This window comes from Callithrix jacchus, chromosome 2, assembly GCF_049354715.1.
Source record: "Callithrix jacchus isolate 240 chromosome 2, calJac240_pri, whole genome shotgun sequence".
Lineage (NCBI taxonomy): Eukaryota > Metazoa > Chordata > Mammalia > Primates > Cebidae > Callithrix > Callithrix jacchus.
In genome coordinates this window covers 34,075,705-34,090,027 of record NC_133503.1, presented here as the reverse complement: position 1 = coordinate 34,090,027, position 14,323 = coordinate 34,075,705, and the positions used below count along the sequence as shown (strand labels likewise).

Sequence of the window (14,323 nt, the reverse complement as noted above, 5' to 3'; positions counted from 1 at the left end):
GTAACATCTTGCTCCTCTCTGTGTTCCTGTATGCCTGCTTGAACTTTCCTTTCCAAGAAGTGGGAGGCATGTGGGGGATGGGGGGAAGAGGAGGAGAGAGAAAGAGAATTAATTAATTAGTTGATCTAATCTGGAAATCCTGGGATTTCTGCAGCAGCCATCTCTTTACACAAACTTCCTCCACTGGTTCAACTCCAACAGGAAGATATGGTTTACTGTGTGAGTCATTTCACCATTTTCAGAACCAGCATGTGATAGAAATTTTACTTGGTGATTTGTGCTGACCGCATTGGTGATAAATTATAAACTCTGAAGGTCAGAGACAGGGTCAGTTTAACTCACTACACATATCAACTCCAAATCTAAATGACTGTTAAGCAAATGCCATTCACTGGTGTGAGTAACTGTGTCTGTTCACAGAAGCTGGCTTTTAAAGGTCATCTTTTCTATTTCCACCCTACTCCTAATGGATATCCACTCTTCCTCTGTATCCCTCTGTACCAAGGCAGCACAGAAGTTGGAGAAGTCCTCCTGAGTCCCGTGGGAAGCAGACCACACTTCAGCAGAGATGTACAACGTGACCTAGCTTGGCTAGCAACAGTTCACACGTTTTTCTCGTGTGTGAATATGGTGTTACTCAACCTTGAGGTAACGGAAGTTGAAAGTTGGCACCAGAGTCCAGTATCTAAAGACTTTGACTACTGTATGTGCAGCTGCTACAGAGGATGTTTCTAAGACAGAATGATGGGCTTATTCCATTCCACATGCTGAGCTATTGATCAGGACTAACAATGGTACTGTTAAATCTCCTGCCTGTCACTGCAACATGGGCAGATTTCTGCAGACGTGTGTGACAGAAGCCACCCAGAGCTTCATGGGGAAAGTGTTCTCTGCTCTTAGAAGTCAGACACACAAATTGGTCCCTTTCCATAGCAGGGACACCAGAGATAGCAAACCACAAACACTGTAGAAATTTACAAATGACTACCATTGAGGCAAAAAATTTCACATCATCTTCTTTGACCATCCAGTTAGAAGTGACCTATCTACAACTGGAGACCTCTAAGCACATTCTCCGCCCCTCTCTCACAGAACAAAACACTTGAGAGTCTTGGCTGACGTGTCTCTCGCTCGCTAAACAGTGAGCCACCTAAGAGCTGAGACCGTGCCTCACTTACTGTTTCCCCACAGTGCCTAGCATAATGCCTGCACAAGGTAGATTCTTTACTGTGATTGTCAAATGAAGTTACCTGGAAATGTAATAAGCTAGATCTGGAGTGACCTATATGTGGGCAATCTGGGGGGTCCATAGAAGCTTATTATCTAAGACCAGTATACAATCATTACTCATTTTTACAAGAATCATTCATCTCTAATCGTAGAGTCCCTCCTTCTTTAAATATCTGTAGAAATAGGAACCAGAAATGGGTATGGGGAATTGGGGGAGTACTCATTACTAGGAAAGAATGACAGATTCTGGCTGGATATAATTTTCTGACATTTGCTTCAGATGGGTTTACTTTGGTCCTCAAAGAGGTATGAAATCTGCAAACCCCAGACAGAAGGAAAGATGACTGGAAGGAACTGCCCCAAGATGTAGTGGGTTTCCCGTTACTTAACGGCATCCCATTAAAGTAGCCGCAGGCAGGATCTGGCTCATACTCTCTCGTGAGAGGTGGCTGTTAGTGTCTCTTCCCAATTCTGCATTCATGGATGTTGTGTTGGTAAATTGAAACCAGCCATGGTGGGACTATTTATAGCATGGAAATTGACAAACTGCAAATCAAGACTTTTTTTACTTTCTCCAGAGAGCCACTTGTTAAACATTTACCAGCACACCACTGATTTATTCAAGGCTAAATGACCAGTATTACGAAAATCTGTAGATGAAGTCCTGCCCTAAAACATCACCTCAAGACATCTAGTAAGACAACCTCTAAGGCTCCTCTAGCACCAAGGTTTCGAAACATCTCTTATCCCAGCTGGAGACAGAGGTCCCATGCCTGGGATTATTGCTGTTGGTGGTGGTATCACCGCCAGGTTCCCAGGTCTGGCCACCCTACCCATTTAATTATGGACTTAGCCGAAGTCTGGATCCAACACTACCATTACAGCCAGACCCCAGCTCAATAAATGCAGCTTCAGCATCCAGCAAGCAATCCCTCTCAGAGCCCTGGGCTGGCAGATGCCTTGAGATGATTTCCTGATCTGTGGCACGAGAATGTTCCACCAGCTCCACTGCAGTTGTGGAACAACCCTGGATTCCAGAACAACCCTGGATTCCACATGCACAGAGGCGACAGGGCGGGTCACAATCACTAGAGTTTTCCTGCAGACAGAGGGCACCTTCAGAGGCCAGCCCCAGGAATCCTGTTCCCATGTGGAACAGAGACATGGGGGGCCACTGAGAGGAAGGATGGGTACTTGGAGTCAGAGGAGACACAGACGGAGGCAATTAGCAGTTGTCATAAAACAAAGCCGCAGCAACAGCAGCACTTGCTGCCTGGGGGACGCTGGGCTTCCTCTCGGGAATAAGAAATTCATCTGGCTTCAGAGTTCTTGGTCTTTAGAGCCCCATCTTCCCTGAAGAAATGATTCTCCCCCCATGTGGCTATGGCTACTTGGTTTCTTCTTAACATGGTGGCACAGCCCAGGCCTGGCATGCAACAGATTCTTCAAAAGTATTTGCCTAGTGAGCAAACAAATGTAGCAGCCATTGGAGCCCTGCTTGGGCCTGTCAGACTTCATCCCCTTTTGAGGGTCCAAACAAGGTCCTCTACTCCAGAAGGCCTTTCCAAACTCAGGCGTCGACTATGTCACCCATCCAGGACACCACTGAACCCCAAATCACTGTTTTCCCTTCTCAAAAATCTCCCAATGCAAGTCAGTCAGGGAAATCCTGAGCTGCTGGAAGACAAGGCCCAGGCCTTCTCTTTCTCTAATGTCCTTCCATGGTTTTGAGCTCAACATGATATGGACATATCATAGGAGCCCCATGGCCCCATTTTGATTGGTCACTGGCCAGGACTTCCACTCCCTGGGTCACAACTCAGAAAGTATTTCGCCCTTCCCTCCTGAATGGTTTCTCCTAGGTGATTTGGAAGAGATGCCTGTTATTTACACTTGGCAGGGTACACTGGGTCATAGGACGGACCTCATGCCAGCATCATCTCCTTGGCGATTAATAGAAGTGTCCACCACATCCTTCACGAGGAGGCAGCATAGCCCACAGGTCAAGCACACACAGCACCCCACATCACCCACTCAAGGCTAGAATTGGATCTGCCTTCTTACCTCATGTTTGGAGAGCAAATAGGACTGGTGAAAGATAGAGCTGTGGGCAAGGTACCCCCACAGCACAGCAACAGAAACGGAAGAATCACTTGGCCTTGCCCAACTCTTAGTCTCTGAAAATAGCTCAAATTCTGGGAGAAATGCATGTATCCTCCCTGATACCGAGAGAATTCAGAAGTTACATGAGGAATATATTAGCCATTCGCCAATATATGATTTTAATTAAGTTTTAAAAAATGTTTAAAGTTCACAGTGTTTATGCAGATTTCAAAACTGAGCAAACAAGATATTTGCCACATCACTGACGCAAGAAGAAGAAAGAAAAACCAGTCTCTTTCTCCATTTGATTAAAGATCTAAATCCAGAAAAATTAGTTTTCACTGCCAATTCTCAACTTTGTACCATAAGAGTGGACTTGTTTGGTTCAGATGAGACACTATTAGATCATCCTCACAGCTACATGTCTACTGCAGTCTGCTTGGGCTGCCACCATAAAATGTGTGTCTTAAACAACAGAAATGTATTTTCTGACAGTTACAGAGGCTGGAAGTCCAAAATCAAGAGACAGCATGGTTCTGGAGAGGGCTTTCTTCCTGGCTTATAGGGGGCTGCCTTCTTGCTGTGCACTCACATGGCCTTTCCTGGTGTGTGCACTGAGAGTCAGGGCAGAGGGAGATCTTCCTCTTTTTATAAGGCCACCAACCCTATTGAATTAGGACCCCATCCTTATGACCTCAGTTACCTTAGTTACCTCCTGAAAGCTCTATCTCCAAATACAGTTACGTTGGGGGTATGAGTGAGGCGGGGGGCACAATTCCTTCCTGGCAATGTCTGTGATGAGTTTCACTATGCCTCAAGTACACAGTTCTTCCAGCCCCAGCACCTTTCTCATGGGCGTCGTGTCTGTGAATAAACTGTACAGCCCACTTTCTTAAAAGAAATCTATAAAAATAATTTCCATCCATAGTCTGTCGTCTTCCCCTTGCACAGATCAGCTGCCCTCCCCTACTTGCCATCATTATTAAACTGCAGAGATAATGGCCCATCTTAGGTCTGCAGTCCTCCCACATAACCTGAAGCCATTGCCATTTGTCACAACGGATCATTTCTTGAACTCTGACAGCCAGCCCTGGAAGCAGGAAGAATGCTCATTTTCCTCACCCTGCTGGAGCTTCAGAAAAAACTCAGCTCAAAATAGACGCTATTGAAGCAGGAGACACATGAGGAGGTACACAGCCTATCAATACCTCAACACTGGCCTCTCCTCGCCCTCCAGTCCTACTGACGGCGGCTGGAGGCTTTGTAATTCAAAACCATTAAGTATTCATGGGTCTGGCAACCACAAATAGAAAATGAATTGGATTGCTCCCTTTCAAATTAGTATAATGACATTATCTGGGAAATGATGATTTAAAAAGTAGTTCAAAACATGGGTTTGAATGCTCTTCCTACCATTCTGCCCAGGCTCTTCTCTATTTTTTACAATAGAGAAAGTGCTTTGTACTTCACAGTCAATCCCTGAGCACTCCGAAGTTTACCTCTAGGTATTTCTTGACTTTTCCTCTCGTTAACATTCCATCTACCCCTTCTCAAGTCCCGACTACCACTCCTGCTCCCGCCTGGGTAAACGCATCTGCCTCCTAACAGGTCCCTGTGCCTCCAGGTTCCCTTCTCTAATCCATCCTCCACACAGAAGCCTGAGTCAGCCTTCTAAGACAGCAATGTTCCTTGCCTTCTTCCTGCATGAAACCTTTTGGTGGCTCCCCATGTCCCTCAAAACAAAGCCTATGCATTGTAGTACAGCTGACAGAGCCTCCTGTGACCCGGTCATCCTGTTAACTCATGATGTTGTGATGGATCAGGCCTCCAGAGGTTGCTGCAAGACAGTGAAGCCACATGTGTTGTCACACTGAAGTTAGCTTTACACACCTCTTTCATGCTCATCCTCAGGAGGCCAAGAACCACATAGGTAAAGGGGCTCTGAAGAAACACAACATGGAGGCACTTACTTGTCTCTAAGCAGGAGGTATCTAAATCATAGACTGAGGACTGACATTGGCTCAGAGACCTCCCCCTCCCCTGGGATGGACTTCAAAAGCAGCAGTGTTTTAGATAAAGAGCAAAAGTATTCCACAGGAAGTTACTCCCATTGAAATTTACACTAAAGGTGGGATTGAGAAACTCTTTAAATCATGTGGCTGTCCTCCACATACGGATAAACCGCAAAGCAACCTCATCGAACAACATTTTAAATGAATCATCCTCGAAATAGATTCTCCTCTCTGGAGGAGCCCCGTTCCATTCTTCCGCGATTGCAGTTGTCATTTTGCACAACATGAGAATGATTTTGACGGTTATGCTGATCCGGAAAGAGGAAAGGGGACAAGTCGAGCAGGACAGATTAGTTCTGGAAAATTAGACATTTGCTGGGTCACCCTGGGGCTTTCAGCTTTGAATTTGCCCTCCCAGAGCATTAAGTAGGCCTGAAACATTTCTAAAATGAGAACTATTATAGTGCCAGTTGCACAGAGCAATTCTTGAGCTGCCAAACAGATGGGAGCCATGGGGAGATCAAAGGCTGCCAATGTCCCAAAGGCACAAGCCATGGCTACACCTCCATATCTTGGACACAAAAGTTGGAGCATAACCTGGGCACTCCGAGCCCACTTCCCAAGAAACACATCAGTCCATTGAAGGAATCCCACCATGAGGAACGCAGAGCCAATTAACGTTTTGAATAAGAAAGCCCCTCTTGCAGACTATTTCCCTTTCTCATTTTCCATTCTCAATTCTCCTAACCAAACAATGCCCAAAATGCTACCTGAAGAACCCCACACTCAGCACAGCTGACTTTTGATCATCATAAAGCTAGCCGCAAAACTGTCTGTTTCTCCAGAGGACAAACCTGCATGCCTCTATCTGGAGGCTTTCTGCTGGAAGTTCAGAGTTGATGCAGGAAGAGAAGGACTCAAAGGCTCTGGCATATTCCCTGCCTTCTATCTGATACAACAGTGTAGAGATGATGCTGCCAGCTTCAGACCAGGCCCAGGTCCAAGAGCGTTATTGCTAAGTATCTGGGATGTGCTCATTAGAATAGTGCTCAGCCTAAGGCCGGGCGCAATGGCTCATACCTGTAATCCCAGCCCTTTGGGAGGCCAAGGCAAGCAGATTACTTGAGGTCAGAAGTTCAATACCATCCTGGCCAACATGGTGAAACCCCATCTCTGCTAAAAATACAAAAATTAGCCGGCTTGGTGGCAAACACCTGTAATTCCAGCTACTCAGGAGGCTGAGGCAGGAGAATCACTTGAACCTGGAAGGTGAAGGTTGCAGTGAGCCAAGATCATTCCGCTGCACTCAACATCTCAAAAAAAAAAGTGCCCAGTGTAACAATCTTTCCCTGCTCTCACCTCTTCCACCCTGACCACCAGAAGAAAGAAGAATGTTTAGTTTCTAAAATTCCATCCATTGGCTTTATCCCGAGGTCCCCATCCCTGGATGCTCAAATCAAGGCTCTGCCTATTTTTGCTGGAGTCTGGGTTTCCTCATCCCCATGAGAATGAGCATAGCTATGGCAGTTTTCTCCAAACTCCCCTCATGGGGCTGAGTGCTCAAGTCTCAAAGCTAAGGAAGAGATTTTTCTTAGAAAAAGCAGCAGAAGAAACCTTTCAAGGAGGCCTCCTGGGATTACAGCAGAGGCAGAAAAAAGCCAGCCAAGCCCATGTGTCTAAGAGAGTTTGCTGAGCCCAGGGGTACCCTCGGGCACATACAGGTTCCACATCAGCAGAAAGAAAACTATGACCTGCCTCCCCAGAACTCTCAGTGACCTCCGATATTCTAGCTGAGCCATCCATTTCTTGTCATATGCATGATCCCTTCCTAAGCTGTGGGTAAGAACAAATCCTCCTTGTGGAAGTGAAGAGGATCATACACTGGGTTCCCGGCAGGTGCATGAGGATGGACTGATCATATCATGAGTGTCTGGGTTCTTGCGGCAGGTACCTGTAGCAGTCACTGCTGGTGCCTTGCCCATTCCTCCTTGACTCATCATTCTCATGTCAAGCCTATGGCTTCCAACTGCTTTCAGCAGGCTCCTGATAGTCTCTGCCCTAGGGTTTTCTCTGGCCAGCAGGCCCTCTAAACCATGTGCAGAGCAGGCCAGAAGTGCTGAGGAGTTAACACGCCCACCACTGAGAGCAACCCTCCACCCATGATGGATGGGGAGTTGAAAGATCCATGCCCAGATCCCTCACCCCTTGGTTGTGATAACTCTGATCACATTTCACATGGTCTCCCAGAGCTCTTGGGCTGCTAGCTAACACACCTTTTATCGGTTTCTTTCCCTTCCGTCTCTTACTTCCTCACTCCACATTCCACCCCCACCTCCCAGGGTCTCTTGGGATTAGAGGCCAGGTCTCTGTGCTCCAAAGCCCAAGATCATTTATAACACCAAGCTGACGACCACCCCCAACCCCTGTGTATCCAGCTGCCCCTCAGAGGCAGCCAGCAAAGTGGGGTACTGTGGGGTCCTATGCCCAGAGGCCATACTGACCTGGGAGGCCACAGCTTAGACACTGATGCTGCATTCCTGGCATTCCATGCCTGTTTTCTGCATTCAGATCTCAACCCAGGTGTTTGGCTGTACATCCAACGTCTAGCAGGGTTTTTTTTTTCTTCTTTCTTTCTTTCTTTAAGCTGGGCTGCTAAAAAAGAAAAAGAAAAAAAGCGGGGGGCTATAATGGTGGAGATTCTGGCGCTGGATGACCCTTCAGGGCCATTCCAACCCTGAATTTCTGTGAAATGATCCACAGCAGCCCAAGGCAAAACTGGATCTATAATGAAATCTCTCCCCCTTAAAAAGTCACAGTTTAATGGCTATTCTAATTATTGGGGAATTTATGAAAAGGGACCGCAGCCTAATTCTGGAAATTAACCTAGCACCAGCTGCAGCTTCCTGGCCCCAGCGCTGTGGACATATATCCTTGTCTTCACACATATGCTCATCTGGACATGGGGTGGTCTCAGGGGGCTGAGGCATGCAAGATGAAATCCCACAAATCTCCATTATTAAATCCATGATATATTTCAAATCCCACCCTCCATCTTGGTAATGACACCTCTGACATCCCTCCAAAGTAGGAGGGAGGGAAGACAGGTGGGAACAAAAGAAGGAGAGAGGTTCCCCTTCTGTTTGTCCCATATCTGCCATCTCTGATCTGTCATATTCCTTGGTGCAGTGAAGGCATTTCCATCCTCTGAGACAGGTCATGCAGAGACAGGGACTGCTAAAGAGACTGCCATCCATTGACTGATATAAATCTGCCCAATGTCACCTCCCTTCTGTCCCATATTCTCAGGCTGCCTTACACTAAACCAGATCCACTGGGACAAACTCTCCAGAAGATCTCTGGGACCCAAACTTGATCTTACCCTTCTTCTGTTCTTCTCTCCTCCAACAACTTACCTTTTCCCATCTCCATAAGCAGATATATGGAAAGTCCCTTAAATCCCAAGTAGAGTCCATCAGAAAATAACCCAGCCTTAGACAGGGACCCTTGAGATAGTCTGTGTTTGCCTAAAACCTCTGAAGGATTCTCCCCCGGCTCCTTGGTGTATGGATTCTCCCCCTTCTGTAGTTCCAGTATCTCCATGAAAAGGTTTTGGAAGTCTTTACTAAGACACAGATGGGCAATTGGGAAATTTGCAGTTATTCAGAGAAATTGGGAGTCTTAGACTCCGCCTCTAACCCCAGAATGTCTTTCATAAGTAACATCCCTACAATCACCTCCCCAGATCCTACCTGTCCTTCAAAACCCAGCCAAATGTCACCTTCTCCAGAAGAGAAGCCTAATTCGTTGTGTCAAAGGAGGCTTCCCTTTCCACACTTCCCTGAGCCACCCTCCTCAGGTAGTGCCTCACATCACCCTCACTTGTGTGCATGCCTTAGCAATCTCAGTGGGCATGGGGTTCATGGTGGACAGGGCCTATCTCCCTCATCTCAGGCCCCAGTCCCCACTCCCAACAGTGCATAGAGTCTTTCTGCTGAGAGGAGTTGCTCCACAAATGTTAAAGGAGGGAGGTGGGTAAAGGAGTAACTTTCAGGTCCCACATAACAGGAGTTACCATGGGAGGGTCACAATGATGCCCTTGCCTCCTGACGTGATCACTAAAATATACTGTGCATGGACAATGTAGTAATAATAGGACTGGGTGCCTATACCACCACCAGCTCACTGCAGCAAACGTTGACTCCTCAACAAAATGGAGATGGGAGAGAAAGAAAGGAAGGGTGATGAGGAGGAGGGAAGGAAAGTCCTTGTACCAGTCAGGGCCCACTCAAAAAACCATTAAGTACCTTCATGGAAGGGTTTTAAGACAAAGAACAAGTTCCAGAATATTGGAAGAGCAGAAAGACCACACAGGGAAACAGGGAGCCAGCCAGAGCTCAGCAGTAGCAGGAATATGCTACCACTTCTAAGGTGGTAGGTCAAAGGAAAGAGGTGGCGTTACTAGAGCCCAGGAGGCAACCACAGTCATGACCTGGGCCCACAAAGAGACAGAGAGAGGCTGTCCGTGGATAACAGAACCACAGTGGGGATGTAGCAATTATCCTAGACACCACCCCAAACAGACACGGGGAGAAATGCCCTGGTTTCTTCCTTCCTCTCACCCTCCATCCTCCCATTGGTGCCTCCCATTGGCCCAACATAGCCAGAAGCCAAAGGCAAGAGGGCCTGAGAAATGTAGCTTGAACAGTCAACCACCCCATGGAGCAGACAGAGCAGGGGCTGACATGGGTCTGAGACCAGCAGTTCAAGGATCAACACTCTGCTTTCATTTCTCCCACAGTAAGCAGTTCCCTCCCTCTGCATGATCCTGGGTTCTCCTTTTTTCACAGATGGGCTCCTTTCTCCCTAGGCTTCTCTCATCTCCTAGGCTGGGCCAGGCCATAAGTGGGACTACTTCTATAGGTCTGTTGCCAGAAGGTAACCAGAAGACCCAGGTGGGCGGCCAGTTGGAGCCTGGATGGTCAGTCCCTGATTGAGGAGCACCAGAAGGTCTGGCCTGGCCAATCTGGGATTGAGGGCAGTGCAGGCAAAAATCACCCAAACTTAGCAATAGGCCCAGGGAAATTCGGAACTCCCAGCTCTCACACCCCACCCCCAACATTCCAATGGGCCCATAGAGTCAACTCTCTCAGGGTCATATAGTTGACCTGAACTCTCAGAACTTGTTTGGAGGCATAGATCTGGGCATTACCCCCCAACTCATTCTGAAGAGAAGCACCAAAGTGGTTTCGTCCACATTAGAGAGGAATTAGGAAGCCTGCTTTGCAGAAACACACACACACACACACACACACACACTCTTATGTGCACACATGCATGCTAGAAATCTCTGCATAGTTCCCCAAAGTTCTCCTTAAAACGGACTCTTTTCTTCCCCTCGATAAGCCAAGGCTTTGGCTTGAAGGCCCAATGTTCTAACATTAAAAAGCCACTGTTCACCAGGAACACACTTTAAAACCTGGGAGCCAGTAATGCTGGGAACAACTGACTGACTTTTAAGCAGAGCTCACACACCCGTGGATGTTTATAGGACGACATGGAAGAAATTCCACTTTGCAGAAAAACAGCTGGGTGTGGAAAAGCATTGTTTATACTCGAGCATCTGCCTCAGGAATTTGACACTTTAAATAAGCTCATTGCCACCCACCTTGTCCAAACGTTCATCAGAGAATGGAAAAGGGTTGGTGAGGGCAGGCAGGACTGGCCAGGCAGAGTCAGCCTCACCATCCTGAGTTGGCCTAGCCTCACCACTACCCTGTCCTGGGGTTTGCTCCATCAGGTTCAGCCTGGGTTTTAGGGCCTGCCATTGACTTTTGAAGAACACAAGGGGTTCCAAAACACAGGAGATGGGGCAGTGGTGGCCACTCAGCTCATATAAAGGAATTCTTTCTTGGGGACTGGAGATACTAATGGGAGAGTTACTGAACTGGCTGCATTCCCAGAATGTGCCCACTCCTGCCCCTCACCAGGATGTGAAGGCTGACCCAGTGGGATTCTGAGGGTCTCCTTCCTGGTGGTCATCACAGCCAATACTAGAGGAGAGAGTCTAGGGAGGTTTGTCTCCTGCGTTCTTGCTTCTCCTAGACCTTATTCTGCCTGTTCTACCTGGGGGCACCCCTGAAGGCCTTAAAAACACCCAGAACTCCCAGATACCACAAGCCTGCCATGAGGGATCTTGGGAGCAGATGCATACCAACAAGGAACTAAACCTTAAGCCCCAGAGCTAACACCCGAGTGAGACTGCAGAGGCAGGCAATCCAAGTTGGGCTCTGCCAATCCATGTCCCACATCTCAGAGAGCTGGAGGGCCATGTCATGTCCCACAGAGTCTGTGGGAGTGCAGCCATCTAGGTGTGGATGAAAAGGACCCTGACCAAGAGCTCTAGAAACAAGTTCACCTCCAGTAAACTTGTCTAGTGAGGAACTGTGACCTCCTCCAGTCCCAACGAGGGATTGCCCATCTTGCCAGCCACATCTCTGCTGTCTCCACCCTTCCACTCCATGCCCCTCCCTCATCTGCTCTAAGGGCCCCTCCATCTTCACAGCACACAGCAGGGACACTGTTGTGCTGTGGGGCCTCTGTGCCTGCACCCATGCCTTTCCTCCTCCTGCAGGGCTCTTCCCCACTTAGAAAACCCTTCCCTTCAGGGACCAGGTTAACCATCACTTCTTCTGGGAGGCCTTTCCTCGTCTCATCCTCACCTACCAGGGCTGCACCCTTCCCCAAATTGGGGAAACCCCTCCTTCTTCTGATCACTATGGCTGCTATGGCCCTTGTCTTGAATAGAAGACAGTGAGGACCTCTGAGCCCATGGCTCATCTCTCCTGTGGACAGAGAGCTCCACAAGGACAGAAATCAGAATGTGTCACCGGTCATGGGCCTGGCACCGTGATATTCCACAACTCAGTTCATATAAAGAGAAGGAAACTGAGAAGATCCAAGGTGGCCAATTAGGAGGAGCTCAGGATTGCAGCTCCCAGTGAAAGGGATGAGTAAAGAGGGTGAAAAGAGTGAAAGTAAGAGGGTGAGTGGATGACACATTTCCAGATGGAATTTTATAGCCTATAGACCAGTTTTGGCTGGCGCAGCTGTTTTGCCGGTGCTCAGGCATGGCAGTTCTCTGTACAAAATACACTGATCTGGGTGCCCTTTTAGCTGGCGATTAGAGCTCTGGGAAGGCAGAGTCACCCATTCATCTGATTAAAAAGGGGACTGAAACAGGGAGCCAGGCCAGGAGATTCCCAGGCAAAAAAGCACCACTGTTTCAGCTGGCGCAGTGGGTCGCCGCACAGGAAATCACTCAGATTCTGGCACCTTTTCAACAAGCAACTGGAACACCTGGGAGAGAGTCAACTGTTCAACTAAAAGAAAAAAATGGCTCTGAGGTAGAGAGCCAGGTGATCAGGCTCAGCCGGTTCCACCCCGACAAAAAAACCCAGCAATTGGAAACACTTAGGGCTGAGAGTTTCACAGCAAGCACAGCTGAACCCGGAATGGTCCAGCTCTGTGGGGGAGGGGCGTCTGCCATTACCAAGGCACTACACCATTGCAGAGGCAGCCTGCCATTACAGAGAGAGTCCGCCATTACAGAGTGGGCCACCATTGCTGAGGCAGTTCTAACTATACCCATATAAACAGAACTGCAGGGAAGTTCACAGGGCAGCTGGGTGGAGCCCACAGCAGCTCAGCAAAGCCTCTGGAGGCAAACAGTTACTAGGCTGCCTCCTTGCTGGGCAGGGCAGCCCTGAAAAAAAGGCAGCAGCACAATGGAAATTCATAAATAAAGCCCTAACTCCCCAGGACAGAACACCTGGGGGAAAAAAAGGGGTTTATGAGTTCTGCTACAGCAGACTTAAACGTACCTTCCCAGCAGCTCTGAATGAACAACGGAGCTCACAGCTCAGCACTTGAGCTCCTATAAAAGACAGACTGCCATGTAAAGCAGCTCCCTGACCGCCATATATCCAAAGAGTCACCTCATAAAGGAGACATCAGACTGACATTTTGCACGTGTCCTTCTGGTACAAAGATAGCAAAAGAAGAAAATGGTAGCAACCCTTACTGTTCTGCAGCTGCTGCAGGTAATCCCCAGGCAAGCAGGGCCTAGTGTGGACCTCAGCAGTCCTACAGCAGAGGGGCCTGACTGTTAGAAGGAAAACTAAGAAACAGAAATAACTTCATCATTAACAAACTGGAGGTCCACTCAGAGATCCAATCTGAAAGTCAGCAACTACAAAGATGAAAGGTGGATAAATCCACAAAGATGGGAAGAAACCAGTGCAAAAAGGATTAAAACACCCAAAACCAGAACACCTCTCCTCCTACAAGGGATCACAACTCCTCACCAGCAAGGGAACAAGGCTGGATGGAGAATGAGTGTAATGAAATGACAGAATCAGAATTCAGAAGGTGGGTAATAAGAAACTTTTGTCAGCTAAAAGAACATGTCCTAACCCAATGCAAAGAAACTAAGAACCTTGAAAAAAGATTTGACGAAATGATAACAAGAACAGACAACTTAGAGAGGAATATAAGTGAATTGATGGAGCTGAAAAACACAACACGAGAACTTCGCGAAGCATGCACAAGTTTCAACAGCCGAATTGACCAAGCAGAAGAAAGGATATCAGAGGTTGACGATCAACTCAATGAAATAAAATGAGAAGGCAAGATCAGAGAAAAAAAGGGCAAAAAGGAATGAACAAAGTCTCCAAGAAATATGGGACTATGTGAAAAGACCTAATCTACGTTTGATAGGTGTACCTGAATGTGACGAAGAGAATGAATCCAAGCTGGAAAATACTCTTCAGAATATTATCTGGGAAAACTTCCCCAACCTAGCAAGGCAGGCCAATATTCAAGTCCAGGAAATACAGAGAACACCACAAAGATATTCCTCAAGAAGAGCAACCCCAAGGCACATAATCGTCAGATTCACCAGGGTTGAAATGAAGAAGAAA

At 47.6% G+C, this 14,323-nt stretch overlaps 1 long non-coding RNA gene across 1 annotated transcript in view; it reads right to left on the bottom strand.

Annotated features, from left to right (window-relative positions):
* The window catches only part of LOC144580778 (uncharacterized), a 107,763-nt gene that overhangs the window by 23,988 nt on the left and 69,452 nt on the right, over positions 1 to 14,323 (bottom strand). Inside the window, exon 3 of the long non-coding RNA XR_013530903.1 lies at positions 7,847 to 7,997. This is a non-coding gene — a long non-coding RNA (uncharacterized LOC144580778). The remainder of the gene's footprint in view (positions 1 to 7,846; positions 7,998 to 14,323) is intronic.